The sequence below is a fragment of the Notamacropus eugenii genome, chromosome 6, assembly GCF_028372415.1.
Source record: "Notamacropus eugenii isolate mMacEug1 chromosome 6, mMacEug1.pri_v2, whole genome shotgun sequence".
Classification (NCBI taxonomy): domain Eukaryota; kingdom Metazoa; phylum Chordata; class Mammalia; order Diprotodontia; family Macropodidae; genus Notamacropus; species Notamacropus eugenii.
In genome coordinates this window covers 305,235,974-305,249,450 of record NC_092877.1, presented here as the reverse complement: position 1 = coordinate 305,249,450, position 13,477 = coordinate 305,235,974, and the positions used below count along the sequence as shown (strand labels likewise).

Here is a 13,477-nt window from a genome sequence, read left to right as displayed (position 1 = left end):
ACTGTAAACAGAAAGCGGAGGTTCGAGGGAGCGGGGCCGGCTCGGGCTGTCACCGGGAGGACGTGGAGGACGACGAGCCCCGCCTCACCTGCGCGCCGGTCCGGCGAGGGTGGGGGGTGAGTGAGTACCTGCTCCTCGCGTGGGCCCCGGCGGGGGCTGTTACCTGGGCGGGGGGGCACCTCCCGGGGGCGAGCGGGGCTCGGTGCCCGGCCGGACCGGGAGATGAGGGCGTTTGGGCGGGGGGAGAAGGAGCCGGCTCCTGCAGCCTAGGAGGGGCGGGGAGACGGCGTGGGCACCCGGGCTCCAGTCTGAGGTGGGCAGAGGTGACCCCAGATCGCGGCCCAGACAAAGAGCCCCGGGGCAGAGGAGGGCAGGGCCACCCCGGCCTCTATTCCCGCTTCCACCCTTTCTCTTAAAAGTCAGTCTCCTGGGAGGGGCGGGGGGAGATGTGGGGGGACGGGGACGGAGATGGGGGGGGTCCTCATGTGAGGGGACTGGGGACTGGGGGCTTTGAACCCCGAGGGGCTTGGGCTTAGCCTAACCTCAGGGCTCCCTTCAAGCCAGGCATCCAGCTCTGATCCAAATTCACACGTAGGAAAGTGGGTCGGAAGATGCTTGTGAGGATGCTTTCGAGAGGGACCTGAGTTTGAGCCATGCAGTTGTCAACCCTCCGGGGCTGTTTCTTTAGGAAGGGGTCAGAGAAGGGAGCCCTGATTCTTTGTTTTAGAAATAATGTACTAAAAAGTATTTCTACTTTCACCATGGTTCATATACTTATATATTGTATGTATAAAGATTTTTAATTTTTGAAAACTGTCTCAATCGTAAGCTTTGTCATTGTATATATTTTCGAATATATATGAATACTTATATGTATGTAATGTATTGGAAGTCCATGTATATATTTGCAAATGTTAGTGTATATGTGTACTTGGGTATTTAATATATGTGTGTGTATACATGAAATAACTTCAGAGATGTTTACTTACAAATGTATATATGTATACATATGTGATATAAATTATACAGCATAGCACCACATATTTACAAATTGCATACCTACATATACTTATATATGTAATCTAAATTATATAGTAAGCCACAGGGATGATATCAGTCCATAGGCTTCAGGAAATGACTGGACCACAAAATGAACTAGTTATAACTTCTGGTAGGTTATGTCATATGTCTGATTAGTCATATCTAAGTAGAGAAGCATAGTGCCTGACACATAGTAGGACCTTAATAAATGCATTGACAGAAGCTTTATGCTATTTGGAAACATGTCGTTATGTGCATAGTTGAACTTTTATATTGAAATAGTCATACACACCAGCCTTAATAAAGCATTGATTCCAAATCTTTATTAGCACATGTTATTAGTGATTGCCTTTATGAAGATAATTGAAGGAAATGATTAGAGGATTGTATTGAAGACCTACAGTAGCAGAACTCTTTATTGCATTTTAAATTTTCATTACAGCTCTTAATCTTGTATAGCCTGATTAACTTCAGGACCCAAATTAGTGTTCATTTTCATGGCTGCACATGTATTTATTAATTAACAATCACGTGTTCCAGATTAAGATTATGGCACAGCAAATCGACCAGTAATTTGAGTGAGACAGAATAGTTCAGTGTAGAGAACACTGAATTTAAAGTCTAAGGACTTAAGTTTTAATGCTAGCACAGCCACTTACAACCTGTGTGACCTTAACCTCTGGGCTTCAGTATTTTCATCTGCGAAAGGAAGAGATTGGGTTAGATGATCTTTAAGATCTCTCCCTGCTCTAGGTCTGTGCTGAATAATCAGCATCTGCAAACATCATGAAGTACTGATTAAATTCTTGTGGTTCTTTTCCAATTCAATGTACATTTCCTGGGTATGATGATTGAAGATAAGAATTTTTGTGATTGAAGAGCAGACAGAGATGAAACTCATATCTTTCTTCTTAGTGATCAGTCCAGGGTGAGACTACTTCTCCAAAGCAGAGTGGAAAGATCCCATCATTTCAGGCCAATAGGAGAGTTTTCAGAGAAGAAGGTAGTTGTCTTGGCAGCTACATCTTTTGCTTCTCTGCTGTTCCACCTTTTTCACACTCTACCATCCCACATGCTCAGATTTTCCCCCAGAAAGGTGCAGAAAATGCATAGTACCTTCTGGCTCCTAGATCCTGTGCAACTCTAGATGCTTTGGCAGGCAGTGATGGAGGGATAGAGTTCATTTACTAAGAAAAACATTAATTATTTTTCTTTTCTTCTTAGAGTAGATTTGGCATTTGACTCATAAATAACCTAACTCCATTATTCCTTGAAACCACAGAATTTCTAAAGCAGATAGATCCAAATATTCTCAGAGACCGGTATAAGCCAAATAATGCTATGTAGTGAATGCTCCTTCTGCACATATGAAAAAGGAGCAGCTTTAACAAATTCCACTCGCTAATTTTGTTGTTGTTTTCATTTGACCTTTTTCAGACATGGAGAAGTTCTCATTATTTTCCTGGGAATTGATATAATATGATTTTAAAATGTAATTATTTACCTATCAGTATAACTTCTTATAATAACAACAGTGGTCATAATTCCAAACAGAAGGCAAAAACAGGGCTGCCATTTTGATTCTGAAAAAGTGCTTTCAAATGAACATTTCATTATATAGTCTCTCCAACTGAAAGTCTGTGGTTACGCATTACAAGTACAATTTTGAACTTATGTGAAATTTAGCAAGCACAAAGTGGAGATCTGCAATTATCCAGTTAATTTGATCCTTGTGGTTGGACCAACTGTATAATTTGTCAAGACAAAATCTACTTGTTGGGCAGGGACACAGAATTATCCATTTGATTTGTTTGCATTGATGAAACCAACTGAATAGTTTTAAAATCTCTGCTTCACAGCTATATTTTTAGTAATCAAATTGGGAAAGGATATTGTAGGTTAATGAAAAGTCAGAGATACAACAAACAAGTTTTATGCTTAAGGATAAACTGGCTAAATTGTCTTCTTGACCTAGTCTCACTTTGCATCTTCAGTTGTGACCTACCCTGTCCTCCATTACTCTATATCCCTTTCCTACCAAGCACAGACCTTTCTTGTTTGATGAATTCTGACCTCTTCTGCTCCCCTCCCTCAATAACATTTATGTGCTAAGGAGGTTTTGAGTGCTAGACTAGGCTAGGAGTCAGGAAGATGGACTTGAATCTGGGCCCTAATACTTACAAAGTGTGATACCCTGAATATAGCTTAACTAAGCCTCAGTTTCTTGGGAAATGATAATAATAATTTTTGTAAGGCCTGCCTTGCAAGGTTATTATTGTAAATGAGTTAATGAATATAAGGAACTTTGATAACTTTAAAACTGCTTTATAAATATTATTTCCCAAATGATAAACTCTTCAAGAGCAGTGACTTCCTCCCCACCTTCATATCTCCAATGCTTAGCACATTAAGTGCTTAATACATTCTTACTGACCAACTGACTTTTGGTTTTTGTCAAATCTGGCAAATTTTTTTTATTTTGTGCTCATGTCCATTCTCAAGCACACTGGCAATTACATGATTCCCCCTCTTGACCGTTGGCCCTGACCTCCAAGTTTCACCATTGTTATACATAGTAAATGCTTAATAAATGTTAGAATGGAGGTACCCCTAATTAGCAGATCTCTCAGTTTTGCCTGGTAACATGGCAAGAGAGTTGTCACTTTCTCCCTATCTTGTTTTCTGGGACTCCCGGAGGGGAGAGGCCCAGGAGTGCATTTCCTGCCAATGCTTGCCCACTCATAGGTGATCTCAGGGCTTCTGGGAAATAAGAACTAGCTCCTCACAATTAGGGTATGATACATTAGATACATTTTAGATACTCCATGATTCTCTCATTGGAAGCATGTGTATACCTCTAACAGATGAGGGATTATTAGGAGTGAAAGGTGAACTGTTAACATTATTGTGTTTGAACCTAAATTCTACATTTCCACTGACAAATGCTTACTCTCTTTTTTTAAGTTTGCTTTACAAGAAAGCAGTTCTTTTGGACATATCTTAGTCAGAAAGAGTAGTTTAGTTAAAAATATGATGTTGTCCTCAGACATTTCCAATTTGGAAACCCTGTTGTAGTTGTTTAACAGGAACACTTATTTGTGGTATTGTATATTGAAACAGACATTTTTGCAAAAGTCTCATCTTTGTGAAAATGTCAGAAAATGCCATAATTGGGAAGATCTGATCAGAAAGTTTCTTACTTCTCACAAAGAATCAGTACATATATTATTTTCATGTGCTACATTTAGTGACCCATTTTTTTCTTCTTGTAAATTAAATTCTCCTTGTGAATGACTGAACTAATTTTTTTCATGGTAAGGCAGTGCTTCTGTTCAAATGAACAATAGTTAACTATGCGATAAAATTTTATCAAAATATTGACAGTCAGAGTGGACAAATACCTCATTACTATTTCTAAGCCATTTTATAAGCAGCACAATTCTCTAAACTGTAAAAATCATATGTTAGCAAGGATCAAAAGTAAAATGCATTCTGTTTTAACTATTCAGAATGACAAGATCCATGCCTCAACGACTCATGCAGATTTTACAGGAACTTTACATTTTTTTCAGAAACAAAGGCTTTGAGGATTGTTTATTTTAAGCCTCTGAATTAGTTAAGCTTAATAAATATTCGGTCATTTTTATTATTCATCTGAAAGACACAGTCGAGATGTTAATTTTGCCAAATGCTGTACTCTTTACACTTAGGAGAGCAATGTACATTTAATTTAAAAACAAGAAGTTCTACGATATTTGGGTGTTCTCTAAGGTCTGGTATGTTTCCATTTCACTAGCTAGAAGAATAAATAAATCATCAGACCCAAGAGTTGCACTCTAACAAAGTCTTCAAACACATTATTTAATCTCAAATGCTAAAATACTTCGGATTTTCACAAATGACATGTTCTCTGTCCACTTCAGTCATTCTCTTACTGATTATTTCCTTTTCACTCAGCTTTTTATCTTCCCTTAATCTGTAATGGCTGTGTTATTATGGGCCAGCAGGTTGCTCCCTAGTCCTTTGTGACCTTCGACCAATTTCATGTGCAGCTCAAACCTGATGCCCGAGGGACCCCAGCTGTCTCATGTTCACTATCCAGAGAACATGAGGACTATCTGAGGAACCTGAGAACTTTTAAATGGTGTTTGAGCCTGTATAGTCAACTAAATAAGTTTCTAAATGTTCCAGGAATCTATACTCCTTATACAGATAGTACTGATTAATCACTAAAAAGTTAACCTTTGCTTTTATTTTCTATGTAGGGAAATTAGATGGTATAGTTGGTTTGGGTAAAACCTAGTAATAGGGGTAGTCACAAGGTGATTAGATAAAGGGGAATTGACTTACATCGCACTTCCTCTGCTAAGGAGACAAAATGTGAGCAGAGATAGAGAACTTTAGATGTGGAAAGTCTTTGAAAGATCCAGATCTTTACCTGAAGCATGGATCTCCTCTACAACATGCCCGAGAACAGGGTCATTTAGCCATTGCTTTACAGCACTGCATTGGCAGAATCTGCCTCCAGAGGCAGCCTATTCTATTCTTAGATTGTTCTAATTGTTAGGAAGTTCTTCCTTACATAAAATTGAATCTTTGTACCTTCCACTGGTCCTAGTTATGCCCAAAGGGATCAAACAGACGAATCTTTTTCACTTGATATCACTTAGTATATTATAAGGAAGATACCATGTTCTTCCATCAGGGTCAGAGAAAGGTATCTGATAGAATATTTTTGTTGTGGTACTGCCTCTCGAGAATAAAAGGAGGTGATATTTAGGAATCTACCCTTTTATCCATCAACATTAGCCACTCTGTTTCTCCTTGTCGTCTTTTGGCTGTAATTAGGTGGTACAGTGAGTAGAGAATTAGACCTGGAGTCAGAAAACCCAAGTTCAAATCCAGGTTCAGACATTTTACTAATTGTGTGACCCTGGACAAGTCAAAGTCTGCCTCAGTTTCTTTAACTGTAAAATGAGATAACACCTATGGATCAAATGCATTAACATTTGTAAAGTACTTAGCACACTACCTGGCATGTAATAAATGCTTCTTTCTCTTCTTCCTTCATTCCTTTTCCTTCCTTATCTTTGCTTAGCAGTAGTCTTTCTCCTCTATTCTTCATGGGCTTCATTCACTTTGAGGTAACAGGTTGTAATCTTTCCCTTTCATTATTGTTATTGTTATGATATTGACATCTTTATGTTGTCATGTAGTTCATATTAATGAAAGTTTTCCTATGAATGCCATAGTGGTCTAGGGGAATCCACAGTAAAGGTAGAGGTAAAGGAACAACGAGCTGTCTTCAGGTGTACGAGAGGCCAGGGAAATGGTCAGCTAAGGGGATGTAACACCAAGGAGCTGTTCCCCCCCTGCTTTCCTTCTGATCTGGGCTACATTGGTTTTATTTGTACAAACCCTTTTTAATTTAATTTAATCTAATCAGAACTATCCATTTTACATCTCACAATGCTCCCTGCCTCTTGTTTATTCATATATTGTCCTATCCATAAGTGTGATAGGCAATATGCGTCATATTCTTCTAATTTACTTATTTTGACCTTATCATGGTAAATGGTATAAGATATTGGTCTGTACCCAGTTTCTGCTAGACTGCTTTCCATGCCTGAGGTAGTTTGAAAAGAACATCTTATTATGGCTGTTCTACCAGCAGCTTGGGGGTCTTATTCACTGTGTAAACTGTAGTCTAGCATATAAGCATAATCTTTTATACAATGAAGAATGAAACAGATCCATGATAGGACTGAAGTCCCCAAGCCTTTTCAAAACTCCAGGGTAAAGGCATTATTAACACTCAGTCAGACCCTCAACTTCATCACACAATGAGAGATGAAGACCTGGTATCCTGTCTTCTCGCTGGATACCTTCCATGACCTTCTAACCACTTCAAGACAGATTTCCAGTCTTTTGTTCATACTCCTGCTAGAAGATATCCTTTGGCCAGCTCACTTGATTTCTCTGGGCCCCTAACCCATGTTGCTATGTGAGGAATGCAGGGTCTGAATTACTGTGACATGCCTTTCACTTTTATCATCTAATTAGATAAGTTGCTGGTTTCATTTTGTAGATTTCAACAATAGAGACAAAACAATTCAAAGACTAGAGAAGTAGAGTAAACAGAATTGATTTACTAAAGTAACTTTGAATCACCACAGTTAAATAGAATAGATCAAGGTGGTTGGCAGATTAAAAAGTGTTCCATCACTGTTTTGTTTGGTTTTAATTTTAGCTAGCTAGGAAGATCTGAGAAGAAATCGGTGGACAACCCTCTTGCCATTCCACTTACCTTTTTTTTCCATATGTAGTGTATACCAAGATTTTAAAAATATAGTTTGCCTCTTCTTTATATTCTAGTAACAGATTTCCATTTTAATAAGATTTTGATGTGTCCTAACAATTTTAATGACCCTTCAAAGTCATTAAAATGGCTTTTTATCTCTCTATTGTTATGATTTAAAATTCTGAGAAATTCTTTGGGTGGTGTACAAATTAGACATCATTTCTCCTCATGTTTTCATGTAATTCAGGGAGGGAGCTCAGTTCCTGGACCTGTGATTTCATTAATGTAAGTAATTTCCAGTGTGGCAACTCCTTCCATTGCTGCACATTGATGATTTCTCTCTGACTTATATCCACTTATATATAGCCCGAGTGAGAGCACCTGTCACTTTCCCATGGATACCCAGCTAATAAGTGAAGTCTGCTTTATTCTGCCTTTATCCACTCTGGCTTTCATAAAATGTAAGGTTATTATGCATTTATTTTTCCACATTGCATATTTAACATGACATTGTGAAACTTAATATGCAGACTTTGGAATTAAGGCCAAGGGTCAGAAAAATGGCTAAAGCACTTGCATTGATTTTTTGGTGCCCCATGTCTCCTCTTCCTGAGTCCATGCCTTTCCTTTCTTCCTCACCATCACTATACATACTCAGTGTACTTAATGCTCCAAGATTCTTCTTTCATAAGCTTCTAAAATACTACTGCTCTTGAACAAGTTCCTTTGCCTCTGTGGGCCTCAGTTTCCTCATCTGTAAAATTATTGGTAAGTTAGGATGAGTAATTAGTAAAAAAGGGTTAGTAAATTAGGGTCATTTATTATAGGAACTGCTGTGAGTTGTTTGAGCTTGAGAAGTTTAAAAACGAGACAATCATTTTTTTTATTTCATTTCCTTTATTTGACAGCAAATGTTTCTTCAAATGAGTGAGTAAATGATTCACAGCATCCACATTAGGGAAGAGAAAAAGGAAGAAACCACTTATCAGATATGTCTAAAAGAGATTTTTTTTTTTAAAAGAATAATCCTTAGAGCTAGCTGGAGACAGGAGTGGGGCTCCATGGGTCTCCAAAAATGCAGCTAGATTGGTGTAATTGTGTAACAGTTCCCAAGTTTGGGGCAATTGTGATGATTCTTTAAAAAAATGGTTTATGAGGTTTGTCACTTTGTTCAGGAAAGTCCTATTTTTGATTTCTTGTGGTAGAGACGGTCCCTGTCTTTTGGGAGTTCCAGAATAATGATTGTTGGGAGTAAGGTATCTGCTTCCAGATCTATGCATTGAGATCTTTGTATGTAGTATTTGGTTGTTGACAATGAGAGTATGATATTGAAGTATTTTTCTATTAATTCAAGGACAGCTAACAAGGGGGGATATAGCGGGTGTTGTCTGTGATGCCAGGTGCCATTAGGCTGTTTGGACTCAGATAAATACTAATCTACAAAGTTAAAATTGAAGAAAGGAGGGTGGTGGTAGGGATGGTGGCGGATCTCAGCTCGTTTTAGTGGTGAAAGCAAGAAACAATTAACACTTATAGGATACTATATAATTGGTCTACCCAGGGAGTTTGGGAGCAGCGCCAGAAGGATGCCCTTGGAATGTTTTTTCAAATGAGAATCAAAGTTCTTATGGAGATGCTTATTGTTTTTTCTTAGTATTCTACATATGAATACCAACATGGATGCAATAGGGTAGGGAGAATATACCTTTCCAATACACAAGTTTCCCAGTAAGAGGGGAAAAGACCTTAAATATCAATGTACATGTCTATAAACATATTTATGCATGTATGTATACTATAGCAAGCAACATATCAATTTATTTAAATTTTTTAAGGAAGATATGGCATTTTAAATGACAAAATATTAAGAAGCAAGCATATTATGCATATGTTTATATCATGTATATCATAAGAAGGGTCATAGAAAATCCAAATTAGACACTATATGAAATGAAATGGGGCAGTTACAGTTTAATAAACCGTACATTTAGATAATTTTGAAAGTTCCTTACAGTTTTAAGTCTCAGAATCTTTTGATCTTAATGCAAGTTAATTTAGTGTGTTATCTATTCCAGGAGTGTTTATATTTTTAAAAGATATCAAGGAAGAAAACCCAAAGAAATTAATGTCTTAATTATAGAATTTCAAATATCATGGCACAAGGGTAAGTGAGCAAAGAAGATGTTTTTCAGTGACAGATATTTATTAGAACTCCACAGTAGCCCAATATAGGCAAAGGCCTACTTTGCTGCACGAAAAGCATGGATGTATGAAGACTAGTTGCTTTCATATTACAGCTCTCACAGAATTCTGGAACAGATTCAGCCTTAACTGGAATGAAGTATTCATGGATAGAGAATTGAAGCACGTTGTTCCTAACCATTTAAATCTATGCAACCACACTCAGGTCTCATTTTTAAAAAATTATTTGATAGAAAAGGCTTTCTTTGGATATCTTTTGCTGTTCATTTTTATTCAGAGTATCTGTATATGCCTTTGAAAGTACATGGTTTGAGATACCGTCTTAACACTCAGCCTTTGTTAAATTCAAATTACATGTCATTTAACCAAGTGAGAGGAAGTCTGAAGTAACTTCCAAGACTGCCATCTAGCCCCAGATAAAAGCAGCCTCTCTGAGTAGGTTGGCTGAGCATTGTTTAGTAATCTTTTCTGCTGCCTTGTGGGAGGGACTGAGCTTTCATCACTGCTGGTAATGTTGTGCAAGTAATCATGTAAGGACAGCTTTACTTGTTATAAACAACCATGTTATTATTTTATCTTGTCATATTTTAAGGCACGAGATTCTTAGAACTTCTGTTAGTACCACCATTGGAAAACCTCTGAGGAGGTATTCTTACTGATTTCCTGATCTGTAGAGTAGGGGCAATAAGTCTTTATTAACATTTTTATGTGATATAGATACAAAGGTGAGACACTTTGCTGTTCAGACAGGCTGCAGTGCCCACACGCAAATCTTGCTTCATATCATTAACCAAAAGAGCATAGAGAAAGAGACAGAGAGACATAAAGTTGTAGAGAGATAGACAGATAGAGATATATTCCTCATTACCCTGGCTAGTTTCAAGAAATGCCATTTGTGAAATATTCCTTATTTTTCATAAGCAAATGACATTTAGAATGCTACTCAGAGCATTGGTCAGGTTCTTGTTCTGTTACTATCTAGTTCAGGTGCTGCACAGCTTGAGGGATTTGGAGAAGATCCCTAAAAGAACTGTGTAAATGATTATCAGAATGCAAAAATGAGAACTAGAAGAATAAGATAAAGAAAATGAGATTATTGAGCCTGGAGAACAAAAGATGTAAAGACTCTATAATTAGAGTCATCAGGTATTTGAGAGCTTTTCCCTCAGAATACAGCCCATAGAACATTTGAGTATTTTAGACATTTTCTTGACATCCCTTTTAAGCAGTGTCCCTGTCCTTCATATTCTTCAAATCCCATGACCTCTTCTTTCATTCCACCTGTGATCTAGGTACCTCCCACCAGGTGTTTTAGCTCCTTGATCCAAAACTCCGAAATTTGTCTGGTCATAGCTTCCTACCATTGCTTTTCTCCCTTTGCTCTTCCTCACCTAAATCTACTCTTTGTAGTTCATAGTCACTTTTAATCTTTCTGTTCAGCAATCCTTTCTTAGGCTACTTAGGCTACATCTACTGAGGTTTCTCTTCCTTACCTTCCCAATCTTGACCCTATTCTCTATTCAAGTCCCTTCCTCCCTTGTTCCAGTAACAGTTCTGCCTCACCAAATCCCAATCCTGGATTACCCCTGCAATCGCTTCTTATCTCTGAGTCATGCTCCTGAAGGGAGCTGGAAGAAGGCATGCAACTAAGGCAACTAGGTCTTTATGTTATCTAACTTCAGCTGGGGCCCGTAACTGTATTAAGAAGCTCTTTTGTTCTTTTCTCATTGATTTGTAATTCTCCTCTCCACACGAGGACATGACCAGGTAGCTTTTAGAAGAAAAAAATCAAGTCTCATTAAAAAAAAAGCTCTAAATCACTATTGTCTAGAAAAATTGATTTTTTTTCTTCTGAAAACTACCTGGTTGTATCCTTTGACTAATTTGATCAGTTGGAGAATGGCTCTAATTTTTTGAAGTTTGGCTCAATTCCCTATGTATTTCAGAAATGTGACTTTTATCAGAGAAACTTGCCATAAAAAAAAATTCCCCCCATTTCCTGCTTTCCTTTGAATTTTGGCTAAATTGGTTTTTGGTGCAAAAACTTTTTAATTTCATGTGACCAGAATTATTCACTTTGCTTCCCATGTGTAAAGGGAATTGACATTTATATAGACCATTTTAAGATATGTAGAAATGAACTTTTCACATATATCATTTGTTCCTCACAACAGTCCTGAGAGTTAGCTATTTTAATCCTCATTTTACATATGAAGAAACTACCCAAAGAGATTAAGGGACATGTGTAAGGGTTAAATATCTAGTTTCTGAGTTAGGGTCAGAGTTAGGGTCTTCCTGACTACAGGTTGTACCTTATTTCTTCCTAGATAATCAAGCAATGTAGAACACAAATAATTTCCAGAATGCTTTGTTAAAACAACATTTAAGTATATTTCACATAATATTGCTAATTATCCTGTCAAGTAACAGTACTCTTAAACAAAGGAAAGGGACTTAAATCTGCAAAAATATTTGTGGCGACTCTTTTTGTGGTGGCAAAGAACTGGAAATTGAGGGGATGCTTATCAGTTGGGGGCTGAACAAGCTGCAGATTTCGATTGTGATGGGATACTATTATGCTATAAGAAATGATGAGCAGGATGCTTTTAGAAAAACCTGGAAAGACATGTGAACTGATGCATAGTGAAGTAAACAGAACCGGGACAACATTGTGCATAGTAACAGCAATATTGTATGATGTTCAATTGTAAATGACTTAGCTATTCATGGCAATATAATGGTCTAAGACAATTTCAAAGGACTTATGATAAAAAATGCTATCCATCTCCAAAGAAAGAACGAATGTAGTCTGAATGCAGATTGAAGCACATTTTTGTAAACTTTCTTATTTTTCTTGTTTGAGGTTGTTTTTTTTTTTGGTTTGTGTTTTCTTTCAAAACATGACTGAGAACGAAAATATTTTTTGCATGACTGCACTTGTATAACATATTAAATTGCTTAGTGTCTCAGGAAGGGGAAATAGAGAGGGGGAGAATTTGGAACTCAAAATTTTAAAAAAGAGAATATTAAGCATTGTTTTTACATGTAATTGGGAAAATTAAATATTAAAATATAAAATAACATAAAAGCAACAGTACTCTTAATTCTATTTCTAAAATTATAAGCTATGCTACATTAAGAAAAAAACACTATTCAAAAATCTAAATTTACCCATGAGAGACATTCATTGTGATTCTTCATAAGAGCACTAGAAACAGAGTTCTGTTAAATTGTAAACTTACTTATCATTGTATTTAAATTGTTGTGTACAATGCTTTCTGACTGACTTATTTACCATGCAGCTTTTTATAGATATATCCCTTGTGTAAAATACAGTAGATCAATATTTACTTTTGGGGAGTGGGAGATTGGGAATCCATAGTTTGAGAAGTGAAAAACTAATACATACACGCACATATGTGTACACACATCTATGTATACATACATATATACATACATACATGGTTATACATATTGTTATATTTAATATATATTGTATGTGTGTGCTTATCTTTAAAAATAATGAAGTTATATAGACATATATATCTCATATAAAAAAGGCAAAGATACTTGTCAGATTATATATCTAAGCCACAAAAGTGCATATTGCCCATATAGATATGATCTGCGTAAAAAGTTAGATTTTTAGAGATTGTCACGTATTCAGTTTTTTCTACTTCACTATTTATTTTTAAATTCTGCTTTGAGAGCTCTGATTTTGGTCCCCAATTGATTCCCAATTTCATCTTTTAATAATTTTACTTCTTTTAAAAACTATTCTGGAGTTTCTTGCTGTTTTCTCATCTTTAGGAGCTCCATAGCATTCCTTTGTTCATTTTCTGTCATATTATAGTATTTATTCAAAATGCTTTAGTTTCTTTTTGAGATTTTACTTCATCTTTTTTTTTTTGGCCTTTCTGTTCCTTTTTGTTG

The 13,477-nt window shown here is 36.8% G+C and overlaps 1 protein-coding gene across 6 annotated transcripts in view; it reads left to right on the top strand.

The window, feature by feature from the left end:
- Positions 1 to 15: 15 nt before the first annotated feature.
- The window catches only part of PLEKHM3 (pleckstrin homology domain containing M3), a 209,441-nt gene continuing 195,979 nt past the window's right edge, over positions 16 to 13,477 (top strand). For 5 of the 6 annotated variants that reach the window (XR_011968868.1, XM_072617410.1, XM_072617408.1 and 2 more), the window contains exon 1: positions 16 to 120. The gene's annotated coding sequence lies outside the window, so the exon portion shown is untranslated. The remainder of the gene's footprint in view (positions 121 to 13,477) is intronic. The other variant, XM_072617409.1, reaches the window with a different exon arrangement.